The sequence below is a fragment of the Canis lupus genome, chromosome 14, assembly GCF_003254725.2.
Source record: "Canis lupus dingo isolate Sandy chromosome 14, ASM325472v2, whole genome shotgun sequence".
In the NCBI taxonomy this organism is placed as follows: Eukaryota; Metazoa; Chordata; class Mammalia; order Carnivora; family Canidae; genus Canis; species Canis lupus.
The window spans coordinates 4,407,831-4,422,021 of NC_064256.1; the positions used below are offsets into that span (position 1 = coordinate 4,407,831).

At 55.2% G+C, this 14,191-nt stretch overlaps 1 protein-coding gene across 3 annotated transcripts in view; it reads left to right on the forward strand.

The window, feature by feature from the left end:
* Positions 1–2,230: 2,230 nt before the first annotated feature.
* The window catches only part of PLXNA4 (plexin A4), a 426,671-nt gene continuing 414,710 nt past the window's right edge, over positions 2,231–14,191 (forward strand). For 2 of the 3 annotated variants that reach the window (XM_035698601.2, XM_035698600.2), the window contains exon 1: positions 2,231–2,639. The gene's annotated coding sequence lies outside the window, so the exon portion shown is untranslated. The remainder of the gene's footprint in view (positions 2,640–14,191) is intronic. The other variant, XM_025471690.3, reaches the window with a different exon arrangement.

A 14,191-nucleotide genomic window follows, 5' to 3' on the forward strand; every position in this document is an offset into this window, starting at 1 on the left:
GGAGCCTGAGCCTGGGCACCTCTTTAAATTTTGCATCCTGGGGACCTCACCCTGGCCTCGGTCTGCCTAGACAGGCGTTTGGCCCTGGGCTTCCTCTGCCCGGATGCGAGTCCGCGGAGCAGCAGCAGTGAGTTATTTTGTTATGTGTTTCTCTGGACTTCCGAAACTAACCTGATATTGTGTGCTTTATCTAGAGTCTGGGATCCAGGGTTTCTGAGAATAGAGGAGCCAGATCAATGTATTAACGCTAGCTAATAAGATAACTCCTCGCTGCTTTCTGGGCCATGCAATACTCAGCGGAGGACCAGAGGCTAAAAGGGCTCCACTCTGTCTCCCGGAATACCCTGTAACCAAACAAGCAAACGTCTGGTTTCCTCCTGGCGCTGGCGGCTCATCTTTGCACGGAGGCGCCCACCTTTGAGAGCCAAGCTTCAGCAAGGCGCGATCTAGCCGGGCCCTGCCTGACCTGCCAGGCGGCCCACCCCGGGGGCTCGTAGAGCTGGGTAGTTCGCAGCTCCTTTCCAAGGCTCCTCGGTTTACAACTCGGATTTCTGTGAAAATCTAACCCCTACAGGAAGGTGTAGGGATTTATGCCGTCGTCAATCATTTCCACCTAATGGCAAGATTCTCAGGAGATGTTTTGATGGGAGGGACAGTAATGGGCAGGAAGTTGGCTGCCTATGGGAAAAGGAAAGTTGGGGAGGAGTGTGAGGGGGGCGGCCGACACCCCGCGGCTCCGCTGGCCGCTCCTCGGTGATGGTGGCGCACGAGGGGAGGCAATGGTGGCGCAGCGGAGGTTGCGCCCTGGGACTCTGGTGGGGGTAGGGGTGCGGGCCGGGGCCTTAAGCGCGGAGTGGGTACCCAGGGCGGGATCTCTTAGGCGTCTCCTGGTGGGTGGGGGCCCGTTCCCGGGAGGGCGAGGCAGAGGGTTCAGGGGTGGCGCTACCCACTTCCCATCCGGCCTCTCCTCTCTGCCAGACGACTGCCTAAACCGCAGCAACGTGGAGATTTCTTTCTTCGGACCCCGGAAAGTGCCCTGACGTCGGCATTGTCTGTTGGCTGCGGTCTGGGTTGCGGAGACGGGGAGCCAGGTCGGCCTCTCCTACACACCTGGATTCGAGTCAGGTTCCGGAGCAAGCTCCAGGGCACTTGGCCATTCATGCCCGGAGCTCCCCCGGGCCTCGGTCCGTGGGGGCCGCAGTGGGGGGGGGGGGGGGGGTGCCTCGGTGGGGTGCGTGCGCCCGCGGGGGCCCTGCGACCGTCGGCGTGCCCATCCGGGGAGGCTGAGCCTTGCCCCCTTCCGAGCGCGCGCCCCGCGCCCCTGCCCCCCGCGCCCCTGCCCCCCGCGCCCCGCGCCGCGTCCCCCTCCCCCTCCGGCCAGCGCCGCCCGGGGCAGGGGCGCCGAAGGTCCGCGCGGGGCGGCGCCGGCGGGGGGCGCGGGGGGCAGGGGCGCGGGCCCGGGCCCCGGGGGAGGCGCCCCTGCCCCCTCTGCCGGCCGCCCTCCGACGGTCCGGGTGTCAGCCGCGAGCTCCGAGCCAGCCGGGGCGAGCCAGGGAGGGAGCGGCGGCGGCGGCGGCGGCGGGGGAGGGGAGGAGGCGAGGGAGGGAGGGAGGGAGGGAGGGAGGCAGGGAGGGCGGAGGGAGGAGAGGAGGACCCAGAGAGCGCCAGGCAGCTGGAGTTTTTGCAGCGCTTGGCCGGGCTTCAATGCACAGCAGCAGCGAGCCGCGGCGGCAGCAGGCAGCCCGGGAGCTCCGGCGGCGGCCGAGCCAGCGGCGGCCCCGCTCCCTGCCCCCTGCAAACTTTGCGAGCGGCCCGCCCGGGGGGCCGGGGGCGCGCCCGGGAGGCCCGGCTCGGCCCGCGGCCGCGCTCTCCGCCGCCGCCGCCACCGCCGCAGCCCCGCGCCTCCCCGGGGAGCAGCCGGCGGCTCCCGCGGCCCCGCAGCCCCGGGCCCGCGGCACTGGCCGGCCGGTCCCCCGGCAGGGGCGGGGGCGGCAGCAGCAGCAGCAGCGGCGGCGGCGGCGCGGCGGGCCCGGGGAGGCGCGCGGAGGCGCCGAGAGCGCTCCCCGGCGGGTCCCCCGCGCAGTCGCCGCGCCCGGGCAGCGGCCCGACCCGGGGAGCATGGGCGGCGCGGAGTGACGCCGCCGTGCCCGCTTGGCATCAAGGACATTCAGCCCGCGGGGTGGGCACGGAGGGGGCAGCCCCGCGCGAGAGCCGCCGCCGCCCGGGCTCGGGCTCGGGCTCGGGCTCCGGCTCGGGCTCCGGCTCCGGCTCCGGCTCCGGCTCCGGCTCGGGCTCCGCGCCCCGGGCTGGGTGCAGGGCAGCGGCGCTGGGAGCGCATCCGCGTCCGCCGACCTTTTTGTTGGACCTTCCGCCCACCTCGGGCGCCGCCGGAGGAGCTGTCAAGCCCCGCAGGCTGTGATTTCGCCCTCCGCTCGCCTGGCCTGCCCCGGGCTCCCGGCGCCTCGGTGGAGCATCCGCGGCCGGGCCGGGGCCGGGCCGGGGCCGGGGCCGGGGCCGGGGCCGGGGGCAGCCACACGCGCGCACGCACACGCCGGAGGAGGACGAGAGGCAGCGGCGCGGGCTCCATCCGCAGTGTCAATGCGGCGCTCCCGCTGAGGAGGCGAAAGCGGCGCTTCCAGGTAAGGAGCCGGCGGCGGGCGGAGAGGAGGTGCGCGGCTCGGGCCGGGATCCCCGGGCCCCCGGAGCCACCCGCTGCACGCTCACACTCGCGCGCACACACGGCCACACACTGGCACACGCCGCGCACACGCACCTGCCCACGTCCCACCTGGACGCCCGCCCCGGTGCGGCGCGGCCGGAGTGGGCATCTCCCTTGTTCTCGCTCCTCCGAGGATCCGGACTCACACTTCGGCTGCCCAGGACTTTGGGGCTGGGGTTTTGCGGATCGCCGCCTCCCCCCGCACCGCGGGAGGCCGAGGGAGCGATTTCTCCGTTCCCGCCCCCCCCCCCCCCCGGAATTTCCAGCCGGCTTTCAAACCGGGAGAAGTGAGGGGAGCTTTGGGGGAGACCCGCCCAGCGCCATCTCTGCTCCGTGGCCGTTGGACACGCGGGGGGATCGGCGGGAGACGGACCCACAGATACTCGGGCAGGTATTTGGAGAGCGGGCCGGCCCGGCGTGCAGGGAGGAGGCCAGCGAGGCAGACGGGCTGCGGTTCTGCAGGGCGGTGCATATGGAACAGGCTCTGCGTTTCCCCAGTAAGAGGCAGCACAAACGCCTTTCTGGAGCGCGGCACCGCTTCCCTGCGAATGCGCCGGGATCTCAGGCAGGAAGGGGCTTCAGCGTCGCATTGGGGGTATGTGGGGATCGGATCCTCCAATAAGAGGTATGGCCTCTTCGCCTCTGCAGTCTCCCGGCACCAGCAAGCCCCCCGGGACCCAGGGACACAGGACTCGGGTGCCCTCCCCGCCGGGTGGGAAAGCGTGGGGCTGCTTTGCCTGTGCCTCTGGCTTACACCTGTCACATGCCTTTGGAGGTGTGTGTCTGAGAAACCGACCGGGAAGGGGTCGGGAGGAGGGTGTAGCGCTGGAAGGCACGGGGGTCGCCTCTCCTGTCACGACCTCGGCAATGGCCCCCTATAAGGGGACCAGGCATTCTTGGGCTTGCCAGTGTTCCCCAGAGCCAGGCTGCTCCCGACAGTGTAGGAACCACTCACTCTCCAGAAGCCCGAGGGTCAAGGTTCTATCTCCCCGAAGCTTCTCCTTTCCTTTTCGTGCCGACTGAGATTTCACAGGCTGCTCATTTTTCAAACTTTTTCTGGAGGAGGTAGGAGGTGGTTGGAGCTCCAGAAGGGCTTTTTGGCAGTTTCCATTTAGGGGTCAAAGAGCATTTCATTTGGGCTCAGTTGTTGTAGGGGGAAGGACGTGAGATCCAAGTAAAACATTATTTTGCAGTTGCATGTAAATAGAGCAGGGTCCTGTGTTTCCCCATAGCTGTCCCTTTTGGGGGTAGCTTGTTGGGCAGCCTGGCAAGAAATGGGATGAACTCGTACCCTTTATGCGAGATCATGTGTTCAGAGTGTCCTACAAACTCACCAGTGGGAAAAATATGTTGGGAGTCTTCCAGAACATGAGGAGAAAGGAGTCAACATTCTTTCGAACAAGGGGCCTCAGTGTTGGGGCACAAGATTTGGTTGATGCTGGAAATCCTGAAGATGGGTGCTGAAATAAAGGGCTCTCTCCCGCACCCCCATCTCTGCTGTTTTCAAACTTTGCCAGCTCCCGCAAAGGTCTCAGCCAGGCTGGGGAGGAGAACAGCAGACGCCCCTGGGGGCAGATTGTATTCCTGCTGTGTGCTGTGTGAACTGCCCTTTGATTGATTGGAAAGGGTAGATGGATACAGCAAAGCTCTCCCAGTGGGGAGAACCCAGTAGGGGGAAGGAACATCATTTTCTTTTTTAAAGAATGGCGTGTGTGTGTGTGTGTACACACACCCAGATATATGCGTGGTTTCTCAAAGAGCCTAGCTCAATGTGTTCGGCTCGTCCACCGTGTGACAGCAAGACCCACCTCTGGAACTGAATCATTTCCCGGCAGAACTGGATCATTTCCACACGCATGCCCTCTGAGTGCGTGGACAGGGAGGTCCCGCGTATGCGTAGAGGAGCACATGGTTTTCAAAAGAAATAGTGAGCTCCAGCACCAGTGGGTGGCTCCCAGGTAAACATTCTCTCCCGAGACCTCCAAGAGGCAAAAGATGGTGGGTGTGCAGAGCTTCCTGAACCGTCTGCCTATCTTCGGCCCAGACCTCTTGCTCCCTTCCCTGCTTCCCCCCTGTCTTGTAGCCTTAGGATCCATCATTTTAATGCAAAGCCAGCAGTCATCATGCTAGTTATAACCTAAACATTTTTAAACTTGGGTTCAAAAAAATCCCCACACTTTCTGCACTTAGCATTAGGTACCAATTTGGTTTCTAGGGCAAAGCAGGCATTAATTAACATCTGTGTAAAGCTGGGTGTACATCATCTAATTTTTTCCTGGCTCTCTTGCTGAGCCCTGGAGCATGTCACGTTGTCACACTCTCTCTACCACCCCTCAGTGGCGTTCCTTTTAAGTTCTCTAGGGTCTTCGCATGCGGAAGGGAGTCATACCAGAGAAGCTGGAACCCTGAGTGCTTCTTTTCAGCAGCCCCTCGCTGCTGCAAGGCTGAGCTCTAGGGGCTCCTTGGAGAGCGTGGGCTGCCCAGGGGTGCTATTCCTTCAGGCCCAATCTGGTGTTCACTTGTAGGCTCGCCTCTGTCCTCCCCCAGCCTGGTCCTGGAGGCCCTCCCACCCCGATGCTCCAGCAAACATTTCCAGAGGAATCTGAGGCCTCCAACTTGTTTCCTTTCTGCTCTGTGCCTCTGCCTCTCCGTGGCTGCTGCTGCTGCTGCTGCTCCCTGCAGACGGGGGGGGAGGGGGGGGGATCTGTGAGGCAGAGTCTGCCTACACTGGGCCTCCTGATCCTGATAATCCTGATAATCACAATGAGGGCTGCTGGGAATCGGGAGGGGAATCGGGAATCGAGTGGGGCTTTCTAGGGAGGCAGCAGTCCTGAAGTGGGGAGAGAGCTGAGGGGGCGGGGTGATGAAACTGCTCTTAGCTCCTAGTTATCACCAGGCTTGGATGCAAAGAAACAGGCTGCCGATCTCTGTCCTCCCAGCTGGCTAGGGGGCATTTCTCAGCCCGTCTCCTCATGCTCACTAGGAGAAGGCACCGCGCAGACAATGCCACCTGAGAGACCTGTTGGAGTGGCTCCGTGATGGGCGGGGATGGCCCTCCGGAAAACCAGCCCGTGATCCACGCTGTGCTTAGTCTGTGCGACAGATGTGCCCTTCTCTTTAGGCTCCGCTGGCCTCTTCTTGTCTGTGTCCGGCGGCCGGCGACGTGAAGCTGGTTCAGATCCTGGGGCAGCAGAACAGGGCTCATTTCCTTGCCCTGATGCCCCCCTTCCTGCTTCCCTTTCCCCCCCACAACTGGCTCATTCACCTCTTAGCTTTGTGAGCACATCCGACAGCGCGTTCGCCCTCAAATTTGTGGCACTCCAAGAAATCAATATAACATGAATTTAACGACAGCTGGATGATTAAGTGTTATTTATATTTAAGAGCGGCATTCTAAAAAGACGTTGCGCTAATAAATCAAACGGCTGTTGGGGAGATGCACATGATTAGGGTAATTGCCCTATAGGCTCCACTGAGCAATGCTTGGCCCATGCAGACACTACCTCTTTGGAAGCTGCCCCCTGCCCCCTCCTGCTGCTCCTGACCCTAACCTCCCACCCCATCCCCACCATCCCCCCCACTTACTCACTCTTGCCTCTCTCCTCACTGTCCAGGCTGGAGCATCCCAGTTGTGGCAGGCAGGTGGAGTCCAGTCAGGGACACAGAAGGGGCATCTGCTACTAAGTGTTAGGAGATGGGTCTTAAAAGTGAAGGCAGGCAGGAGGTTCCGATTCCCAGAGCAGAGGCCTTGTTCCAGAAGGAGGAGGTGGCTTCTCTGCTTGATATGAGGCAGCCTGGGAGAAAAGCTTCCTGAGTCCCTGCAGGAGTCTGTGCCAGCCCCCCAGACCCCTGTCCTTACGATCATGTGGCATCACCCTCCCCAGGGAAGAGGCTGTGTGGACATTAGTATTTGCCCTTGTGAAAATGGCAGAAGGGAAAGGAATGATCATCAGTGATGATGGTGGTGGCTAATATTTATTCAGCACTGACTTGGAGGAGCCATCATTTAAGTGGTTTATACAGGTTGGCCCATATCCTCCACGAAACTACCCAGAGAGGCAGGAACTGAGTTATCCCCCCCCCCCCCCATTTCCTGCATGAGCAAACCGAGGTGCCTGAGGTTAAGGACTTTGTCCAGGATCATACAGTTGGTGGGTGGTGGAGCCACCTCTCAACCCTAAGCACACTGACCTCGGTCCTTCTCGCTGAGCTGTCTGCCTCCGTAGGAGACCTGTGAGGAGCGTGTTACCACCCTGGGGAGGTTTGTGGGAGAGTATGCTGAGGGCGCAGAGAATATGTGGTTTCTTCCTGGGACAAGTCTGTGACCCTGGGTGAAGCTATTTATTCTTCCGCTCTCGATTTCCCCATTCATCAAGTGGGACGGCCTTATCTCTGACTGTTGGCGAGTTGTGAAATTGCATGGATCGTTCTAGCAGAGTGCTCAGTTTCTGAGGGTGACTCTTGCCTCTTTTGGCAACTCCCATTTCTCCCTGGGAAAAAGTAAGGAGGAATGAATGAGTGCAGCCCTCACCTGTGCTTTTGACTCTATGAGCTCTGAGTCTTGTGCTGGTGGGCATCCAGTTGTCTCTAGTAAGGGCTTCAAATCTGCTGATGGTGTACAAATACCACTCTCTCATTTAATCCTTCAAACCATCCAGCAGGGTGGGGGACTGTTTATTCTCATTTTGATTGCATAGGGATGGAGAGGGAATGCCTGAGGCTCCAGGACACTACATGGCGGATGGTCTCTTCACTCTTGGGCAAGGATGCCCGTGGTAGGGACTTTTTGGTTCACTCATTCATTAGCCCTAGAGTCCTAGATTTTGGAAGCTGGAGAATCTTGGAAAGCCAGGGAAGGAATCTTGGCCTGTGGGCATCAGGTCACACCGGGCGCCTGGGCCATATAATAGTGGGAACAGAGATTCACTGGAGGTTGGTGCCAATGGCTGCGTGTGGGGAAAGTCGTCCTGTGTACTTAGTGTGAGTGGAATACTTTGTTAGGAATGTCTTCCAGGTCCTGAGAGGTGGGAGGTGGAGGCTGGGAGGCCCTGATGGAGCCTGTAGACCTGGCTTGGTGCTCTCCCATCCTGAAGCCAAGCCTCAGTTGCCTGACTTGGTCTCTCTAGCCTCACCTTAACATTTTAGGGAATAGCCACAGGTGATACTCTTACAGTTAGTTGTTTGGTTAATTTTTCCCTCCAAAGATAAACTTTTAGCCTACACTTTCTTTGGCTTCTTCTCTACGCCTCGAGGTGAGCAGAAGTTTCTGCTTTGTCACCTCCCATCTGGAGCAACAGTAGGCGTGGCTGGAACTGGCGTCCCTGGAGTCGTGCTCGGACCTACATCAACAGGTGCATGTGATTTCTTCGGCTCCCTCTCCTTGCCAGCTGAGCTTGACTCGCCCTCTCCCTCGCCACGATGCCTTCTCCACGAACCAGGATTCACAACAGCAAATTGAATTTTGGAATGTTTTGTCACTCCAACACAAAAACAGATCACTAGCTAAGAGGACGTCACCTCTGCAGTCAATGCGCTGAATGTAGACCCATGGAATCAATTCTGAGGTCTTCTGGGGAAGAGTATTTTCATTAGGAAGCATGTGGAGAGAAGCAGTAGAGGAGGGCAGGCGTGTACTGGGTCCCTACGAGAGGAAAGCCATGGCAGTTCAAAGGCTTTCCTGGTCTTTGCTCAATATCAGCTTTACGTCTCGCATTCTCATTGCACTTGTCCCAGATGAGCACAGCTGGATTTGCCTCCTGGTGGTGTGAGGTCTGGAGCTGGAGGCCCAACAAACCATTCCTTGGCTTTGGCCCAGAGGACAAGAAGAGGGAAAGTAAGAAGAGCAGAGTTGGCTGTTTCCCCTCTTATGGCGGGAGGAGACAATGAGAGGAGAACATGTCAGGGCTGCAGCCACCAGGAAGTGTCGTTGAACTGACCTATGTAGAGTGTCAGCTAACCTTGCAGACAGAGCTACAGTTCTTTTTCTCCCTCTCCATCTCAGATCTGCTTCCTGAAGGTAAACCTAAAATAGAGCAGCGTCTCCCAAAGTATAGTCTGTGGGAGTGAATAGATATTACATACACAAAAGTTACCACGGCCAAAGTTGGAGAAACCCTGAGTGTGTAAAGCAGAGCTAGAGTTCCTTGTTGCAGGGCTTCTCAGAGCCTTTAAACATACTAACTTGGATAGTAAAACCACCATTGGCAGATATACTGGGTAGCGGCCCTGAGAATCCACGGAGAAAAGGCTGACCTAAGACTAAGCATTTTATTTTTCTATTCTTAACTGAATAAAGGGATGGATTCCATGGATCCTACAATGAACATTTCAGCAGAGCATTCATGCTATAGACACTGGGAACTGGGTTCTGGTGATTAAGTGGATACTAGGGTTTCAAGCAGAATTTTGCCAGATGAGCAGATAGTCGAACTCCAGGCCCAGCGTTTGCCCCTTGTCCTCCCAAGACGGCAGGGAGGTTCTTAGGCAGGAGTGAGGTCCAGACAGGTGTATATTTTCTCAGGTTCCTCAATGGTTCTGGTATGTTTCCCTGGTTAAAAACCACTGGTGCTGTGGGAGAAGTTCGGTTTTAGAGGCACATAGATGTAGCTCTGTCACTTACCAGCTAGGGGGTCTTGGGAAAAATCACCTTATGCTTCAGGATCACCAGTGATAAAATGAGGGGCTTGGTCAAGATTGGTGATTGTAAACATTTTATTTTATTTTAAAAGATTTTATTTATTTATTCATGAGAGAGAGAGAGAGAGAGGGAGAGAGAGGCACAGACCCAGGCAGAGGGAGAAGCAGGCTCCATGCAGGAAGCCCGATGTGGGACTCGATCCCATCCAGGATCACGTCCTGTGCCCAAGGCAGGCGCTCAACCGTTGAGCCACCCAGGTGGCCCTGTAAACATATTTTAATATGTTTGTGGTGGAGTTCTTTATTCAGATGAAATTTTACATGAGATTCTAACACACAGGACAGATGCAAGAAGGACTGTTCTGCTCGAAGCTATGAAAGGGCCCAGAGCCTTGCACTTTTGGTTTGTCTGACCCTCACCCCTGGTTTTGGCCTGGCTTCCCTGGAAAACAGAGCCTGAGGCAAAAGCTGATGTGGGAACACTTTGTTGAGGGGGGAAATCCCAGAGCAGCAAGGAAAAAGGGGGGAGATGTAGGGAAGGAACAGAAATGACAAATGTACAAAGAATGCATCACCCAGCCAGCTAGAGAGTCCTGTGGAAGCACAACAGGTGGCTCATTACCTAGAGAAGCCTGAGGGAACACAGTCTCAGAAGAGTCTGGAGGGCAGGCACAGTCAGCACTGTGCTGGGCCCTTCTTGTGAGCTGCAGCCCCTTGGGCACCAGTCCCCCCTTGAGGCAGGGGCTCCCACCCACTTTGGGGTTGTGATGCTTGTGCAAACCAGAGCTGTCCATGGTCAGGCCCATAGGCTGGGGCTTCTGGGACTCCTCTCACTGTGGGCCCGCTGGAGCCTGGCCTTTGCCTGGAAGGAAGAAAGCTTTCGAGAACCTTAGGAGTCATGTGAGGTGTTCCTGAGGCCACTCAGGCTAGAAGTGCGATAACTGGCTGAAGACACAGCTTTGGGGGTGAGGGTGGGGTTTCAGGGAAGACCTGGGTGGCAACATAAATTGGGGGTCTGGGCTACTTGTTTCCATATAAGAAACATATCATATCTTTAGAATAGAATCAGCTGGAACAGACTGCTCCAGTGAGGCATCATTCAGCCCTCAGAAGTCATGACCCCATGGCCACGATGGCCGTCCACACTGTGGGCTACCCAGTGTAAGCCTCCAGTAGGAGCTGCGTTAAGAACAGGTTCCAGTTAGGTCTCAAGAGGCTTTCCTGACGTTTAGAGCTTATTCGCCAAAGGAGTGCCTTCCACCCGGCCATGTGTGGATACCTCAGAAACTTCTGTGTGTCGGCTGAGGGGCATGGCTGCTTGGAAGCTGCGGTCAGAGGCAACCGACCTCTGCCTTTCTCTTGGTTTTAAGAAATATTGTAAATATTGAAATATAAGACAAAAAGGGGGCATTTTTGCATAAAATACTTTGTATAAGTCATCACATCCAGCCAGCACCCCTTCCTTTTTACAACTCCTGTGTTTTGAAGCCCCTCCAGGGTCAGGTGGAGCAAAGGAATGATGGTTGGGCTGTGCTTGTGACCTCTTTCCCCGCTCTCTTCACCATTAGATACTGACCCCTGTCTTTCTTCCCTAAATGCACTTGCCTCTAACCGCTGATTGATGTGAGCCAACTCACTGACTTCGAGACATGTGTCTGCATTAGCATGTCTGCCTGAGATTTCTGGCTCCCGAGGGTCAGGCCCAGCCTCTCGTTGAAGTGTCTCTTGTGTAATCAGAACTTAATTCATACTTTTAAATAATGGTAAAGAAGCTGCTGCTAGCAGTAGTGATGATGACAATAGCATTGAAATTATTTATTTCCTTACGTCTATAGACGAGAGGTACCAATTCTTACTTTTCTTGTGTACTTGGTGCTCCACCTAGGGCCTATCATACTGGAAGCAATCAATAAATATTTGCTGAGTAAATAGAATGAATAAATGGAGGAGGAGAAGGGGGAGATGAATGGCCTATAAAGACAGAACTAGAGGCTGGTGAACCAGCTGCTATGGCGAGTGCCTGATCTCTGGCAGGGGCAGGGTTGACCCACATCAGGGCAGGTGGCTATTACAAAGGGTAAGACAAACGAGGACGAGTGCTGGCCAAGCCCATCAGTCACCGTAGAGCGTCCTGGGTTCTGGTGGTTCAGGGGCAGGTGGTCTATTGACATTGACACACATGGAATCGAACTCTTGCTTTCCATGTAAAACCCATTGTGGTTTTAGGTGCCAGGAGTTTGGGAGGGATGACCAGACTGCACTTCCCAAATCATTCCAAAGACTGATTCCTCCATGGAAAAAAACATCTGTGGCCAAGTAAGCCTTACAAACACCTTATGGTCTGTCCTCCTCTTGGAGATTCGAGATGTACATTAAAGGCATAGGAGTCCCGCTGTAGACACACCTGTTCAGTTATTCTTAGCCAACCGTTTTTCAGCTTATTTGGTGGTAGGTATTTAAGCCAATCAACAACTCCTGGAATAGTGCCTTGCACCATCCCCCTCCCTGGCCTGGCGGCCCCTCCCCCTCCTTAGCAGGGGCAGGCTAAGGAGCCCGGTGCTCTCCCTTCCTCCCATGCACCCTCATGCCCATTTGCACAGCTGCCCAGGTGCCCTCAGTAGTGAGGGTGGGCGTCCCAGGGAGGGGGTAGCAGGACCTGTCTCTGTATTTATTTAAAAAGTGATGATGTAATATATTGGGGTTGGGGGAGGTCCCATTGCCCTGGGCCTCATCTTAGCATTTCAGGGGCTGGGGGAGCCTGGGGCTGGGGAGACCAGGGGCCTAGCCCCACAGAGTGAGGACAATGTGACCTCCCCCTCTCCCCTTGCGGCTTCTCCACTCAGTGATTGGAGAGGCGATTCCCCCTCTCCTCTTCCCTCCTCTCCTCTGCTCCACCTTGGGTATAAGCGACAGGAAGAAATAATAATAATTTAAGATTCACAAACAAAACAAAACAAAACAGTGTTGGACAGAAAGCATTTGGGGGAGATGCTGGCCTTCAAGTGAGAGCTTTTGGGTTTGAGTTTGGTCTGGAGGGGAAGAAACAGGAGAATGAGTCTCCCAAATTGTTACATGGGGGGACTTTTGAGGTCCAGCTTTCAGAGGGGCTGCCTTCTTCCACTCCTTGCCATTTGCTTTTGAGAATGTCAGAAATGGCTGTGAATTGTTATGAGATGTTGGCGACCATAGTGTCTTCAGATGTACATTTTCTAAAGAAACCGTTTTAAGGAGCTTGATTGTGGCTCTGACTGGTGTGTGGAAATGTTTTTGACAAGGAGCACTTTTCGGTCGCACATGATAGATCGAGATGGATGTTTGTATAATATGTGAGTAATGACATTTACCGTCTCCATATAGTTTTCTCGGCTACTTTCATCCAATAAGAGGCTTCAGTATAACTGGAGAAATGTTCTGCATTAACAAAGAAGGCTTGAGTTATTAAGACATAGCTTCCTAAATTTTGGATAGTTGAAACAAAAAAATATTCTCTTGAGGAAGAAACTTTGCTACCCCAGAGAGGCTGAAGGTTTCTAATTAGACTATAAATCCATGGTTTCCACTGTTGTGTAGTGACCCAGAGAGCAGAGTTAGGCATTTCCCATGGGCAGCATTTCAGTGCCTGGCACTTATCTTATATAGGTAATGGGGTGTGTGTGTGTGTGTGTGTGTGTGTGTGTGTGTGTGTATGTGTGTGTTGGGGTGGGGGTGGGAGTGGGCTATCACCTCAATGATGTTTGGATTTGGATCACCTGGGGACACCAGGCGGGTGACCCACGTGCCCAATTACAAGGCTTCAGCCATGCTTTGCTCAAGCACGGTGCTCCTTTGCAAAGTGAATAACAGTTGCTAACACACACTTACTAACAAAATTCCCCTGACGCCCATTCATGAAGCATTGCACTGGTGATTCTATCAGCATTAAACTGTTTGGTGACTGAGTTTAGAATTATAGGAATCGGAGAAATGAATTAACAATAAATCAAGTCCCAGCTGAGTTCGAACCCAACTGCAGTGAGTTTTAAATTAAAAATATCTTGCTATGATGAAGCAGTTGTAAGTCAAGCACTGGAGCTCTGTCACTCTTGACTTTAGAGAAGTGTAGCAGTCACCCTTTGAAAGGAAAACCCTGGCAACAGCTTGTATTGATTCCCAGCCATGCTGGGAAATTGCCACTTCATTTCTTCTTCATAGACTGTTGGCTTTCATTTTTTTTTTTTTTTTTTTGAAAAGGAATCCTATTTGCAGGGACACGACAGAGCTCTAGGAACTGGGCAGGTGGGAGAGGGCTCAGGCCCAGGGTGTTCATTCACTGCATTCTCTTTGGTCCTTCTCAGGAGGAGCCATGCAGAAGGGGAATCTGGGTCTGCAGGTGTCATGTGATTTGTTTTCCTGCTCGGACCATATTTGATTCTTCTTTCTGGGGGATCTGTACAGAAAAACAACAAAGAGAACACTTCAAGGAAACTGCAAGACTGTCATGTTGCAGTGACAATTGCAGTGTAATAGGAAATCATTTATGTAAGTTACGGTGCCCTCTGAATGGAGCTTGTCAAAAATGTGGCTACAGCTTCTCAAGGCCTATTTTTTTTCCTCTCCTGCAAAATAATCCTAAGGTTTTCATTTTCAGACCAATTGAAGAAGTATTATGTGCCGGGCAGGGAATAGGGAGACCCAGCTTCTAATCCTAGGCCTGCTGACTCTCTTCCAGCGAGTTCCCTCTCTGGGCTAGGCCTCAATTTCTCTTCCTTTATAGCTAGAGTAAGCCCTTGCTGTTCCCGAGCTGAAGCTCAGGAGGCAAAGATGAAGGTGGCCATCCGTATTAAAGGACCAGGTGAG